The sequence below is a fragment of the Callorhinus ursinus genome, unplaced genomic scaffold, assembly GCF_003265705.2.
Source record: "Callorhinus ursinus isolate GAN/ISIS: 27379988/994484 unplaced genomic scaffold, GSC_fseal_2.0 scaffold10, whole genome shotgun sequence".
Taxonomy (NCBI): domain Eukaryota; kingdom Metazoa; phylum Chordata; class Mammalia; order Carnivora; family Otariidae; genus Callorhinus; species Callorhinus ursinus.
Genome location: NW_027397072.1, coordinates 84,086,759 through 84,102,806, shown reverse-complemented (window position 1 = coordinate 84,102,806; position 16,048 = coordinate 84,086,759). Strand labels below are relative to the sequence as shown.

Genomic DNA, 16,048 nt, shown 5'->3' with positions numbered 1-16,048 from the left:
TGACCTAAAAGATGTGCTGTCTGGTTCTTTACAGAGAAAGTGTGCTGACTCTTGATATTGTTTATCCAATTCGCTGAGTACCTGTGAACTCACTACTCCCTGCTGAGAAATGTATTTATAGGAATTTCGATGACGGTCCTCATTTGATGAGATGCTGAGGGCCTTTCGTAATGTGTTTAGGTTATGGGTATTCGGTACTGGTGTACAGACAGCAGGAAGTGAGGCGGATTTGGGGCAGGACATCATGGTTTGAGAAAGAGGCTCTGTCATTACTGTCTCAGTGGCAAGTCACTGATCGTGGCTGGGCTCTTCCTGTTGGATAAGAGGATTACTCTACTACATGGAGAAGGTGCTGAGACTTCTTACGTGGAGTGCACCTTGATTTACTACTTTAAGACCTTATGGTCAACATTATGGACGTCTTTCCCAGCCAAAAGATGGGCACCCTTTGCCACCAGTTGGTAGTTGGTTGGGTCAAGTGAGAGAATGTGAGTCCCAAGTGTTCCCTAAACCATAAGATGCTCTATTGGTGACATACAAAAACATCAGGATAAGTGTTGTTTCTATTTGGCATGTGAAGAAACGAGACAGCCTACCAAGATCAAGGAGTCAGCCGGCAGAGGAGCTAGATGCTAGCTCTCTTGCTTTAGGTCACCATTATTTCCAGTACACCAGGGGTTCTTTCCACCATGCTTCTTTCCATGGTTTCAGAAATGCTCAGTTCTTTTGTTCATTTCTTCATTCTCTACTGAGCATTCTTTAAGAGCCTGCTATGAATGGAAAAGGAGCTGGATGTTTCAGGGAGTGAGGACTATGTAAAAGGAGTTGGAAGACTCTTAGAATAATTTTGTTCTTGGACCCCTGTGGCTAGAATCCTCCAGAAGGATATAGATTCTTCTCTTGAGTTCCCCCGTCCTGCCCAAGGAGTTGGCCCTTATTTGTGATATGGAGAACAAGAAAATAGATGGAATGAGAAAGGGAGAGCAATCCTGTCATCCAACAGGGTTGCCTGACATGTTGTTTTATGTAGTGTGTGTGTGTGTGTCCTGTTTATGTGTGTGTCCATACGATGAAAGCAAAGAGAAAGAGGGATGCTGAAGTGTTGATAGCAGATTGTACCAGCAACTAAGGGAGGGAGACAGTCTAGGTTTGGAGGATTTGCAAGTTAGGATTTTGTATATAAAGTCCAAGGGAATCCATATCAGAGGAATTTTCCAATATGAATTGTCCAGTTAAATGACATAAATTAAACATGCCAGATATGGACTTATTTTACCACACTGTTAAATACAGCCTTCATTCAGATTGTATTCATTCCATGATGTGTCTTGTAAGTTTTGAAATGATGATTATCAAATGTGCCTGGAGGAAAGAGCTTCCCCCCAAAATATTAAATTTGCCTTGTCATGGTAGGAGAAGTGAAATTCTTGAAAGTTTCTGTTTTTGACACTCACTGTTTTAACGGGGAAGTTTGCCAATATTTTCTTCGTGTTCAGTGTTGTTGGCTACTTGTTTTTTTTTCAGGTTTGTCTGTGAGCCTAAGTCTGTAATTCTCTGAAGCAAAGGTGCCAGTAAAGTTGCCTCATAAAAAAGCAAACTTTCCAGAATCTTCCACTGGTGAACTGTCACCTGCAAAGACTTCTGAGAGGTACAGTAGAAAATTCTGCTTTATTCTCCTCTCTTTCCCTTTCCATAAGTCACTCACAGCCCTGCCAACTGAATTTGGAGATGGTGCTATCTGATGCGGCAATTCATTAATGAAGCCATGTTACTTCTGGGATATTCCCGGGACCCAAGATGCTTCTGTTTTTAGAAATGTAATTTGGTTCAGCACAGAGAAAGCATATTCATAGCAGGTCTTAGCAGTGATACAGATAACACTTTTCATCTGTAAGAAATTTGTAAGCATGTAAACTAATTTATTTAACTTCCCTGTAATTGAGTGAATCTTCTTCCGTTTGCTGTGGGAAAACTCTTCCTTTTCTAATTCTAATCTTTTAGCAGGTATTCTGAAACCCTGTCACCATGCAGGAAATGTTTTGTAGAGGGGAAATAAGTCTTTGAACACAGTGTAAAATTTCACTGAAATAGATGACCTCCATTTCCTCAGAGTAGAGCCTATTTTTAAATGATTAGACAATGCTCTGGAAAAAAAAAAGTGAAATCTCCTTGCAAACTGTGGCAACTGTTATCGCATTACTCCAGCCGCCATTCCTGCCATGACTGTGGGCAGTGTTCTCCAGGGCTTACAGGTATTACTTTGGGTTCCCCAGAAAGGAGAACTGGAAGAAAACCCATGTGCTGTCTCTCTCGTGAAGAGTTCAGTCCCAGAGTGGGATGGCTGGGGAGAATGGTGGTCAGGCTGAGAGGAAAGGAGCAAATACAACGGGGTGTTATTGATGTGGCCCCAACTTGGCATGAAGCATAACCGACTGCTCCATCCTTGGGATAGTGGTAGGCTAGATAGTGGCCCTCCAAAGAAGTGTCCGCATCCTGATTCCTAGAACCTGGGGATATTACCTCTGTGCCAAAGACTTTGCAGATGTGTTTAAGGATCTTGGGATGGAGGGATTGCCTTGGATTATCTGGGTAGGTCCGAAATCCAATTACAGATGTCGTTAGAAGATGGAGGCACAGACAGAGGTACACCTGACAGAAGAGAGGGCAGGGTGACCATGGAGGTGGGACTTGGAGTGATGGGGCCACAGGCCAAGGAATGTGGGCAGTCACCGGAAGCTGGAAGACGTGAGGATGGGACCCTCCCTGGAGCCTCTGGAGGCATTACAGCCCCTGCTGGTGTCTCTGCTGTACTGACTGCAGCCTTTGCAGTCATATATCCCTGTTGCTTCAAGCCACCATGTTTGTGGTAATCTGGTATAGCAGCCATGGGAAACGAATGCAGGGACCATCCTCCCAGAGCAGAAGCCGTGAGGTCTCGGGGTAGGTCTCATGGCAAAAGAATTTATTTGCTATTTCCAACCACGGATTGGTGAACGGTTTTCCTCAGGGAACATTAACACCCTGTTATGTCCCCCTCTTACCTCTGGGTTGAGGGTGGTTGGGTGCAGAATTTCTCTGGAGTATCTCATGCTTCAGGGGAGAAGCTCCAGGAAAGGAGGGCAGAGGCCAGCCAAGCAGACATGAGAAGGGGCTCCATTGGGTTGTGCATACTGAAGTCTGTGGCCTGGAAGTTGGGTGAAGCAAGCAGCAGAGAGTCCAGAGCTGTGTGGCCAAGTCACTGCCTGAGCGGTGGCATATAAGGGGGTTGGAAACAATGATCTCCTTGGTTCTCACCACAGCCCCACGAGGCAGATCTGATATGATCTCCTCAGTAGGCACTCATTCTCCAATCTTGAATAGCATGAGCTTCTGGAACTCACTGTCGCTCAGGGTTGCCCATCTCATCTTCAGATGCAGTGACTAAAATCCTTTCCTTCAATTGAATCAAAACCTGCCTTCAACCTGACCCCACGAGTGGCTCTAGTTTTACTTCTTGAGGCACGTAACCTAAAACTCATTCTTGCACATGAAAGCTCTCTCCAAATATCTGAAGACAGTTTTTATCCTTTTTCCCTCTACCAAGCAGAGGATGCCCTGTTTCTTCAACTCTGGCCTAGTGGAGGAGTTTTCTCTTTTGTGGCTGGTGGCCGCCCCTGTCCCTCCTCTGGGCATGCTGCACTTTGTCTCCCCATAGGGAAGCTCACAGAATACACTGCAACTTTAGGTATGGTCTCCTCAAACACACAGGGTTCTTTCCTCCTTGGTTCTTATGTCACTTAATGTAACCAGAGATTGTTTTTATTTTATTTTATTTTTTGCCAAGCACATCACTTTTAGTTGTACTAAGCATAGTTTTGGTTACAGTGCTTCTCACACTTGTGTACGGATAACTATGTAGGAGCATATGTTAGTGCTAAAGGTGCCCCCCCGCCAGAGCTCCAAAGAATGAATCAGTTTACAAATGGTGTTACTGTATGGTAGAGATCAAAATGCCACCCCACGTCATGGCACATAAATATCCACAGTTTTATGCAGAATTGAGGTTAGTCGAGGGTTCCTACAGGCCAGTACCAATTGGCCCTGTGAGACTGGGGGGTGTTCTCAGCCATCCTGCCCTGTCACCATCCTTCCTCCTCAGAACAACCAACCAACCAAACCCAATTCTGGAGCACCTCCTGGCCTGGAGGAGATCTACCCAGGTTGAGCAGGCAGAGTTCCACTCCTGGTCCCATCCAAGACCCCAGGATCTTCTGCAAGAAGAGCTATTACCATGGGCTAAGAAGGCCAGTGGACAGGTGCTTTTACATCCATTACCTGCCATCTTCACAGGAACCCTGCAAGATAGATATTACAGTGTTCATTTTACTGATAGACAAGGCTCAGGTCAAAGGAACTTTCCTGAAGTTGTAGCGTAGCAGACCTACAGTTTAGCCTCAGGTGGGCCAGTCTTTCTTTATGGTGGTCAAAATGATTTTGAAGCTGTACTTGAGGGGAGGGGGGTCCTTGGACATCTGCAGGTGCACTGAGCCTTGAGCTGATCCTTCCAGGCCACCCAAAGGAGCTGGGGAGCACTGTTGGCATTAAAAGGCTCAGCCTCTGTAGGTTCTCCCTCAGTGACTGGGTCTTCTGGTGTTGTACATGTTAGGAAACAGCCCTGCTACATTCTGGCCCAGCCTCCACAGTTCACAAACTTGGGACATTCTTTGGCTCAATATCCATTCACTAAGCGCCTTCTGGGTCTCTTGCACAACCCAGGGTAGAGATGGAAGAATAGAAGCCCTTGGCTTAGGTCATGCAGACTGGGAGTGCAGGGGTTTGAGTGAGGACCTCAAATGTCTAGGTGACTCAGTCTGATCCTGCAGAGACGTCAGTAGCATTTGAACTTCCTCTGGGCATCTACCCAGACCAAGGTGCTCTTGACCCCATGAGGTGGGATAATAGTTTATGAAGCGTTAGCCAACCTTTTACTTGTAGTATTTTTCTTTTCACTTTTACCTCATCCAAGCAACTAGGCCAGTGCCCACTTGTTTTGGGGGGAGGGAAGTGACCATGAAAAAAGTCTTCCCTTGGTCGTGGCAAATTCTTTAGGTTGGCCTCCTCAAGCCTCTCCTGACTGGCTCTTTCCTGTAATGGAGGCTAGACACCAAAAGCTCACCTTCCCACCACCCTACAGATTGGAATGGGCAGATGCCCCCAGTGCTGAGTCTGAAACACAGACCCCTTCTTTCCTAGCTGGCTTTGTCCTGCTCACCTGGCATGGGACGCCCAGGGGACAGCTGTCATTGTTAAACAGGGGCCTGGCTGGAGGCTAGGAAGAGCCTGCCTGGTTCCTTGACTGCACCTTTGAGCACTGTGCCTGATTTTTTGGTTGTGTTTCACAATAAATTTCTATTTGGCCAAGCCTCTGTTGTTGGGTTTCTGTGATGTCCTTCCAGATGTTAGGCTTACCCAGGATATTGTCCTGTTTTGCTACAGCCGTAGGGGAACAGAAACACCTAGGGCCCTGCCAAAGAGTGGAGAGAACAAGTCTGTGCGGACATTTCACACTCATGATGGTGGGGGAGGGGGCTGGGAGAAGGAGATCTATCCTTGGTCTCTTGACACCTGAAAGGGGCTGAAAGAGTGGAACCCAAGGGTGTCCAGGGTGGCTTGGGCCCAAGATGTGTGAGAACCAGGTAGGGGGACTGTGTGACATATCAGAGGCTGCCTGCACAGATACCTGGCATCAAACCTTGCCAGCCGCTCCACTACCATGTCTTAGAACGGAAGAATCGCCAGAACTTGGCCTTGGGTGAGGCAAAGGTGGAGACCCCACGACTGAGTTTCTGCCACCCTGAAAGAATGTGGCTTCAAAATAGACATGATATTAAGTTATTAAAACTTACCTTTTTAATGCCTGAGTTGTGGACCGAGCTGAGCACCAGCTCCGTGTTAGGACAGGTAGAACCCACAGAAGCACTCTTTGCCAGGTTGAAATGGATGAGTCACGCTGGGTGAACCCTGGAGTCGGCCTGCCTCCACTCCTGCATGGGGGCCCAGTCTAGGGCTGGGCTGAGCGATGGGGCAGGGCTGCTGGGGTTCAGTTTCCAGGGTCTCGAGCTGACCTCTGGGATGGCGCCTTTGTTCTCTCTCGCAATCCCTGAAGGGCTTCTCAGTGCCCGGCTGGGTTCTGCCTGGCAGGTGGATTCAGCCTGGAGACTCAGGGAGGGTGCGCAGGGAGAAGATGTTTGTCTCTCTGTCCTCATGGAAATGCTGCCCAACACTGCGAGGTGGAGGGGGGACAATTCAGCAAATCGGTTTTGATTCCGGAGATGATTATAATGAAGTCAGATCGTTTCCTGCCTCCTTTCAAGGCTGCCACTTTTCCAACTTTCCATTCAATTAAATGCAGCTCATTTGCACAGCAGCACTGTGGTTCCTCGGTACTCTCAGAGCTGGCTGGCTGGCTTTGAGGGCTTCTGCACCGTGTGACCTTGGGCAAGTCACTTCGTGTATCTCTGCATCATCTGTAGAATGCGCTGGATGATGGGACCGCCTCATTGGGCTGGGGGAGGGGTTCAGCCCTGGGATTGGGGCTGGTGCTTAGCACACAGTCAGTGCGTGCCTGAGCAGCGGCTTGCCATCTGCCACGCCCGGCGCTCAGCTTCCTCCCCCGAAGCCCCATCGGTCCCCAGGCAACAGGGGCACTCAGCATCACTAGGAAAGAGCTGCATCAGCAGACGCAAATCTGATGCTTTCCTTCCGACAAGAGCAGCGAGCAACAAGTCCGTGTTTATAGCTCTGCCTAGGTGGCTACTGAATAGCATTACTTTTTTGGCATTTTGTTTGAGAGGAGGGTGTTTGCTTCAGTTCACTCCCTTGTACTTCCTGGAAAGGTGATTTCTTTTTCTTTTGTTTTTCTTTCTTTTTCTTTCTTTTTTAGAGAGAGAGCAGGAGGGGCAAAGGGAGAGGGAGAGAGAGAACCCCAAGCTGACTCCCCATTCAGTGGGGAACCTGACATGGGACTTGATCTCATGACCCTGAGATCATGACCTGAACTGAAATCAGGAGTCAGATGCTGAACTGACTGAGCCACCCAGGCACCCCAGGAAAGGTGGTTTTTTTTATCACTGAAGGGAACCTTCTCCTCCACCCCTGTAGTGGCTTCCAAAGATTGCTGAGTTCTATGGCAGCGCTGAACTCCCCATCGGAAAGTTGAGTAGAGTTGGAATAAGCCTTTAGAAATGAAATTCCTAATTGCATCAGTTATGGTTACACCTTATTTCCTTTGTTCGAATTCTGATAGTTTCCCTATTTTGGATGATGATGATCCATTGCTCCTCATCACAGCAACCCCATCCCCCCAATGCCCCCCGGGACAGGGTTCTCCATGATAGTCGGTTTCACTCTGTTGCTCAGAAAGGCTGTATTCCAATGAGCTCCTTCCCTTCATTCATTATGCTGAAATCATATTTCTAGAGGACAGAGATGAATGCTGTGTACTTACCTGATTAAACTGCCTGTTGTTTTAAATCTATTTGCACCGACTTTTTTCCTCTGATAGACATTCAGTGACACAACACATTACAAATTATATCTGTATCAGTGGTTTCTTCTACTGTAGTTATGTAGCGCGGGCACACGCGTGTGCCCGCGAGTGAGCAGTGCCAACCCAGTGGTCCCCTCTTACGATGGGTATGAATTCCACAATTACAGAACAGTTGTGGCTTTGAAAAAAGCCAGGTTAGATCTTGTTTTATTGATCGGTTAGAAAAATTGCACCATTGTGTGAACACCAAACATATAAATTACATTAAAATGAAAAAGTACAAGGAAATGCTGTTTACCAAAGGCTTTTTACTGGAGGTGCAGTCTCCATTGTAATGGGCCGCTTGGCAGGTCTTGCTTCTGGGCCATTTTCCGAATATTTGTGCTGTTCAGCAGGGCCTAGGGATCAGGACTGCGTATATTTTAGTCCTTGCTCGCTGACGTCATCAGAACCTCCATTAATCTCTGAGTTCTTTGCCCCCACTTTACCAAAAGAATAATGCCTCCCCCAGAATTACGCAAAAATCAATGGCAGAGTTAATTGAAATCTGGATCTCTTAATGTTTTCCTCTTAAGTGATGGCTTGGTTTCTGAAAAGTGAGATTTCACTCAAAGGGCGGCTTTAATTGGGGGTGAGTGAATTGCGAGGAGAGCGAAAGTAGAGGTAGATAATTTTCCAAGAGACTGAAAGATAGTGTTTGCATTTAGGATTTCATTTCCTTTTAAGTTTTACACTGGGGCTTAAGGAATGTTACCAGATGAGAAGAATGACCAGGGCCGCTGCTCTGTTGTCTCCTTAGAGGCCTGGAAATGCTTTGAAGGAGGCCGGTCTCTTCCCTTTCCTCCCATGGGGCCAGAGAGAGCAAGAGGGGGGAGAGAGAGAGAGAGAGAGAGAGAGCGAGCGAGTGAGCAGTGGAGGACTTCCTGCCACCAGAAAGGGGTCAGCTCCTTTATTTTAAAGGTTCTCTACTTTTCTGGTGATTGAGGCATTCATATTATAGGGATACAGGCCTGTAATATGGCTTAATGCTGGCCATACTTGTTATATTTAAAACAGCTTATAACCCGCAGAGTAAACTCTTTTGCTGGATTCTCACGCAATTTGCGGAGGCAAATGCAACTGGTATTTTAATCTCTACTTTGCGAAGGAAGACATGGAGGGTCCAGTTGTTTAGAACTTGTCCAAGATGACCCAACTGGTGAGGCGGATGCAGGTCTTTAGGCTCTTAGGGGAAGAGATAGGGGGTCAAGGCCCAGGCACTTACCTTGATGGAGCTCCTGACCGTGGGGCGGACAAGGCTCATCTTCAGCCAGTGGGGACGCCCACGGCATCCCTCTAGTGCCCTCGCTTAGTGCCAGTCTGGCCACTGGGCTTTGCAATTCAGCATGCTGGTTCTGACTCTCATTGGGATCTTCCAGATTTTTCAGACAAAAGACTCCGAAAGGCATCTGGTCAAGCTTTGCAAGGGGAGAAAACTTATCCTCGGATTCCCGAAGCCCTGAAGTCAGGGATTTGATTATGCTTATCATGATCTCAGCTTCCACCGCTCCAAATGTGATTAGTTTTGTAATTAGTTAATGTCATTACCTGTCATCAAATCCAGACAATGTTGGTCTCTAAAACCTCCCGTGGCAGAGAAACCCACAACCTGACATCTTTTCACTATTTAACACAGAGTTTCTTTAAGAATTCTGGCAACTGTCCCCTCTTTCCTAGACCACAGGTCTGAAAGTTAGGGGAAAGATGTATTTCTTGTGTTTCTTTAAGGCAATTTAAAATTCTTCGGTCCGCTTCCCAAAACTTTTCTTCACTCCAAGCAAAGCATAAATATAATCTTTTCAGCAAATCTTCTACCCTACCATATTTTCCTTATGTATGTTGGCTATATTTTGCTTTGGGCAGAATGGCCAAAATAAGAACCAGTTTACCGTAGGGAAACACCCTGTTAAGAACTATTTTTACCTTATATAAAATGCTGTCTGTCTTATTACTCACTTGCTGTTCAGTACTGGGCAAATGGTTTTCCTTCTTTGCTTCTATTCAGCCATTCAACACATACTCTCCGAGTGTCTGTCATGGGCAGGTACTTGGGAATATAGCAGAGAACAGACGAGCTAAAATCCCTGTCCTCTGGGAGCTTACGTTCTAGTGGGGGAAGGTGGATAATAGGAAATGAATATTTCAAAGTCAAGTACACAGTATGTGGGCTGGACAGTTTCCATTTGCCCCTCTAGACCCCCTCCTTCCCCTTTTCCACCCCACTCTGTGGAGAGTCCTGGGAAACGAGGTCGCTGAATGTGGCGTCAGAGACTTCTTTGCCCCCACCATGGTCTGGCTGGGTCAGGAGCTGGAAACTGAGGCCCAGGAGAGTGAGGTCGGGGTACTGATGACCAGTCGGTCCTCCCCTGCTGGCCCGAGGGTGACACAATTGCTCTTCTGTCCGGTAGGAGTCACCCCTTCTCCAGTGCTGCTTCAAGCCCAGGGGGGTATCTGCACATCACAGTTTTGGTTTTCTTAACCCTCATGACACCTCTGTAAACAGATCCTTCACTGGCCTCTCCCAAGTCACCCATTTGAATGAGCCCTCTGTCTCTCACTGAGACCCCGACTGCCACAGTAGGTCAGAAGACAATGCCATGGAACAGTGCCATTCATCAGCTATATTTCTTGCTGTCACGTGTGTATTTTTGGACTAAGTGTCATCAGACTTCAGGTTGCATTGCTCCCCTATGACCCAGCACCTCCTGTAGTGTGAGGGGGCCCCAAAGACCTGCTCATTCCTAGACCAGTCCCAGGAAGCCCCCGATAGCCTACAGGAAAGTGTAGGTCCCTGAAATGTGGTCCTTGAGACCCTTTCTAGTCCTACCTCCTGCCCTGACAGCCCTACTCTTTGCCCTGTGCTCACCATGTACTTTTATTCCTCTGTGATAAAGAGCTGGTTCAGGAGTTCTCTTAAAAGACTTTGCTGGCTGCACCATTTTGAGGAAAGAAATATATATAAATATATAGAACATATATATATTTAAAGGTTGAAATTTAATTAAATTTCCTAATTATGAAAAAAGCTCATGCTGACCATAGAGAACACAAAGTACAGGACTTAGGAAAATTCATCTTACTCTCATCTGTAGGTACCACAAACATGTTGGATGTATTCAGGAGGCTTCAACTTTAGCTTTGAGGGGAACACATTTATACATTGCCAGGCCACCTCTGTTGACCAATGCCTTTTTGTTTTCTAAAGAACTTTTATAGATTCTTGGACTCTTTTGCCTGCCCAGTTCACACTGACCTGAACTGTCCACTTAAGCCAAACCAAGTATTTTCCTTGTCTGTGTTGAAGCTTATTGCTCAGGTTTGGGGAGTGAATCTGGGCTCCGTGCTCCACAGTTCATGGCATCTCCTTCTCTTGAAAACAGGGTCCAAGGATTCAGAGGGCCTGGAGCGTGCCCCACGTTTGTGGGTGTTTTATATACTTATCGCTTTCCTGCTGGAAACCCCTGAAGGATGCTGTCCAATCAAGGAGCTTTGCTCCTTGTAACACCCCTCCACCCCGTCCTAGAGACTTCAGTGTGTGTGTGAAGGCCACATTAGGGTGCCCTGTGCAAAAAGCCCTTGAAATATGAAGTCCCCCACTTCTCTGGATAAAAGTGATGCAGAGAGAAAAAAAAAAACCATAACAGCTTTGTTACCTGATGGTACTTATTAGTTAGCTTCCCTCAGAAATAGTACTGAGAGATTTCATGTGGATTTAAGTTATACTCTGGGAGAATTTGTCAACAAAAGCCACTGATTGAATACCATTCATATGTTTCTTTTTTTTTTAGTCTAAGATAGATGAAATAAGGATAATATTCTTCATTTGATAATGCACTCAAGAATCATTCAATATAAGTTTTAGTTTAAAACTCCCAGTTTCCAGCAGCCTATTTAAAACATGTGCGTACACACACACACACACACACACACACACACACACACACACGCACACACCCCAGTCTGGCTAAAAAATATCCTCAGGAAACCAGCCTGGAAGAACAGAGGGTGAAACATGAATGAGCTATTTAGCTTTTCTTGGAAAATGGCATAATTCTCAGAGGAATGAAAGGCCAAGCATTCCCCAGATTTTTGTCAGGCACATGCGCCAGTCCACAAAATGCTGGAACCCCAAACACAGAATCTGGATTGATTTCAGTTTCAGTAATTCAGGTGTTTGTGGCAGAGAATAAACACCACCCAGAAGGCAGCATCCTGAGTTACCAGAAGTTTGGGGGGCAATAAAATTTTCGGCAACACTTTCAGCTTCTTCCACATAGGGATAGTAAGTTAGTCATTCAGTTCACAGAAGCAGAACACTTTTACTATTTGAAAAAGAAACCCCGAATCAACCAACATTTGGGACTAATATGCTGAATTGATTTATTTTTCTAAGGTCCTGTAGATCTAGCTTCAATCTGCTGGTATCTTTCTTTCGGTAACTCAGTGGAGTGTTTGTTGAGTGTTTGTTTGACTGATGTTAGGCAATCCCATTGTGTTAGATGTTGCCAGTTGTGGGAACTCACATTGTTATCTCCTGCTTTCAGGGAGCTTGCAATCCAGCCAGCGAGACTGAATAAATACTTATGCAACAATCAGTGGATAGCACAAGGCATTAAATAAAAGATGTGAACAAGTGTGATGCAGGAATTGAGAGGAGAGAGAGAGACGAAGTGTACTAGACTGTTACAGACAAGGCTGTAGGCATGGGGTACAGGCTGGAGGAATTTGTATAGGTTGAGGAGGAGAGATGGTTTATCAGGCAGAGAAAAGCCACTAATTGAAAGAAAAATAAATTGAATATCCAGGTGCCTGGCATTTCTTAAAAAGAACTAAGATCTTCACATTCATAAGCTAATTCTAATAACCACATGACAAGGCATCGTAGCTCCCATTTTGGACATGACCAAAATGAGACTTAAGGATATTAAATAATGTGCTCAAGATCACACTGAAGGAAGGTGCTACACTAGGATTGTCTCGGGGACACCGAAGACGTCTGCCTATTTATTTCCCTCGCTTCCAATTAGAGCAGCAAACACTCTGGTCAATTGCGTTTTGCATCTTCTTGCATAGCCAGTGAAGAAATGGATGGGAAATTTTAGGTGTGAAAACAGAAACCCATCCAGACGCTTGCTGAGCTTTGGAGCCAAAGAGGAAGGGAAGGATTGAGCATGTTGGAGTCTCAGTGCTCGAGGTAGCTACAGTGATTGCCACCCTGGCGGTCATGTGACCCCCTGTAGCTCCCATGTGGCAGTGGGGATCCTGGCAGGTGGGACAGAGGTCTTCTTCCTTGAATCAAAGACAGTCTGCACACAGGTTCTGCTGCCCTGGGGGAGAGGCCCCAGAAGGTTTTCTACTCAGAAAGGAGTTGAAGAACATGTGGCAGATGGCTAGTTTTCCCTAAATCTGTCCTTCTTTTCTCCCTGGACATGAAGTCATTCAGCTGGAGACTCTACTTCCCAACCTCCCTTTCTGGACGTAAGATTAATTTATGGCCTATGAGATATGAGCAGAAGCGATGTGTGCAACTTCTGTTTCTGGTCTTCATTGGAACTAGCTCTTCTTAGGCTTCCTCTCTTTCTCCCTTCCTGTGGGCTGGAACTTGGGTGTGCTGGCAACCCCATTAAGCCAAGCAGATACTCTGTGCGCTGCATGCTAGGGGGCAAAGGGAGGGAAGAATCTGGATCTCTTTGTCACTGTGTAAAACAGAACATCCCACCAGCCTCGACTGTCCAACTCCAGAATGTGAAAGAGAAAACAATTCGATCCTAGGCAACACTGTATTTCGGGGTCTGTTTAATAGAAGAGCTGAGGTTTTCACCCTGAATAATACAGAACATTTCTGGGCTGGAGAGCAGGGAAATGATTTCAAGTCAATATCTTGTCTTCCCTCCTTTTTTTCCTCCTTTCCCTCCTTCCACAAATATTACTGAGTCCCAGCTCTGTACCAGCAACGCTCAAGTGACAAAAGCGTCATGTTCCTCCCATGTTGGAGCCTCTATTCCAGCAGGGAAGAGAGACAAAGCAAGCGGACAGACATAAAATTAAAACACTGACAGATTGGAATCCATGTTGGGGTGAAGGACAGACACTCGGGTTTGGGATACAGATGACTGGGCGAGAGAGAGCCACTCTGGACAGCATGGTCAGGGGAAGCCTCCGTGGGCAGGTGGTGTTTCAGCCGAACCCGAAAGGAAGACAAGAAGCCAGGCGTGCCGAGAGTGGGGCCGGGAGTGGGCGAGGGGACGGGCGCACGTGCAAAGGCCCCAGACAAGGAAGAACTTGAGCACAAGGAGCTGAAGACAAGGAAGAGAGTGGAGAGAAAGACAGTTCCTTTTGGCAGCTTGGCTGGGGGCTGGGGTACCAGTGGCTCCTGAGGGTTTTAACAAGAAGTGTCTTGTGTGTGTGGGAGGAGAGAGAGTGCACTCGGTTGCTGTTTAAGATCATTTTTTTTCCTGCTTTATAGACAAAAGACTGTGAAAAGGTAAGAATTCCTACAGTTGGCACAGCCTATAGAGGTCCTAGCAGTGGAGATGTAGATAGGTTATAAAAAAAAAATTGCATTCACATAGATGAAAAATGCAGCATAGGGAATACTAAAGAAATCTCAGAATAATTTCTCTAATCATATAATATTTGAATTCATGTAAAAAAATAAGTAGAGCGGCGCCTGCCTGGCTCAGCCATTAGATCACATGACTCTTGATCTCAGGGTTGTGAGTTCAAGCCCCATGTTGGGCATGGAGTCTCCTTAAAATAAAAATAAGTACAGGTCAGTAGTTTGAAACATTAAGGTGGAAGAGGGTTTCGTAAGCAATATGCTGTCAGTTCCCAGCAGGTTGGGAAATGCTGTTTTAGAGTTTAGAGGTGCTGTCATCTTTGTCAACATTTGTAGTTTGGGGTTGTGGGTAAGGTTGTTGAAAAGGGGATCGCCCCAGAGACGCTGAGCATTGCCATCTTTGGGGCTTGTAGGGGTTGTTGCCATGGTGGGACTTTTGGAAGCTCCTGTGCCCTGGCCTTTGGAATTTCTCCCTCTGGTTTAGAGACAGTGAAGAAGGAAACAGGCACATTTCAATTTATAAAACTTCGCAGACCATTAAAGCTACCTGTTTTTTCTTAAACAAGTGAGGGCTGTATTTAAGATCCACCATTTCCTCCAAATATTACTTTTTCTGCGTGAGATTTTGCCTCTTAAAGAGCAATATCCTGACTCCTTTTGAAATAACTGTTCACAAGCAGGCTCCTTCAGGAAGGAAATGATAACAGTTCCCAGACTTGCAGATGTCAATGCCGTTATTACTGGGGTGTTCTTTCTAAGGTTTTATTTCTCCCCAGCCTTATGGAGATAGAACTGACATACAACACTGTGTAAGTTCAGGTGTACAGCGTGTAGATTTGACACACTTACATACTGCACAGTTCTGAAGTTTTTCACAACTGTCTTCAGAAATAGGACATTGTTGTTTATCCCTTTTTTTTTTTTTTTTTGGACAGAGAAGTGCGATCGGGGTTTGAAACAGACCCAATTAAGTATATTTCGAGACACTCTTTTGTGGAGTGAGGCTTTTTTTGAGCATCTAAGAAATCTCACAAGAAAAGAAGTCCAAGTTCTGGCTTCTGCACATCAGGAAATGGTTAGTGTGCCCCAGGCTCGCCTTACAGACCTGCTGGGGAGGAAAACCTTCCTTTCTCTTCCCTGCCCCCCATCCCTGCCCATCTCTTACCCCAAAGGATTCTCCGAGGGAACAGGGGTACGCTTGAATGCCCCTGGAGAATGGCCACTGTCTGTCCAGCTGTTCCCGGAATCGGCCTTGGAACCCGGCTCTCCTGGGGGCAGGAGGAGGGAAGAGGGACGCGGGGTCAAACATGGCTGGATTTCCTATGGCAAGGCTTCCTTGCGGGTGCTTTCTTCCTCTGCTCCAAGGAAAAAAAGAAGAAAAAAAAAAAAGCTCCCCTGGAAGAGGGCTGGGAAGTCAGATCAAATGTACTGGCTCAGAGCCAAAGCTTGATTTGTCCCCGCCCGAGTCTCAGGCCAGGGACTCCACGTTCTCAAGTCTTCATTTCTGTCCCGTTGAAACTGATAGCGAAGGTTAATGAGATTAACGTGGCCAAACACTGCGGGCTTCTGAGAAAAGGAGCCAGATCCATGCCGGCCACTGTGAACATAGTGGTGGGGCCGTTCCCGTTGGGGACATTTTCTTGAGCTCTCCTCAAGGAAAACTTGATTGTTGTGATTCAAAAGAGCTGGTCACACCAGTGGCTGCTCCGTAAAATGCCTGAATGAGTGCACGTCTTATTTTATTTCGCTCCTGACCTTTTCACCAACTTGGCCCAACCCTTGCCACCTTTGCAAATATACAGTGATTAATATTTTCCGGGATGGGTCCTTTTATTCAGAACAGCCGTTGGGTCTGTGATGAAATGTAAAAGGAAGACCTAGTTGAGAACGAACCCCAAGCACCCTATGGGGCCAGAAAGAGG

At 46.3% G+C, this 16,048-nt stretch overlaps 1 long non-coding RNA gene across 7 annotated transcripts in view; it reads left to right on the top strand.

Annotated features, from left to right (window-relative positions):
- Positions 1-16,048, top strand: part of LOC141373631 (uncharacterized) — a 121,275-nt gene that overhangs the window by 50,002 nt on the left and 55,225 nt on the right. For all 7 annotated transcript variants that reach the window (XR_012379887.1, XR_012379890.1, XR_012379885.1 and 4 more), the window contains exon 6: positions 1,525-1,648. This is a non-coding gene — a long non-coding RNA (uncharacterized lncRNA). The remainder of the gene's footprint in view (positions 1-1,524; positions 1,649-16,048) is intronic.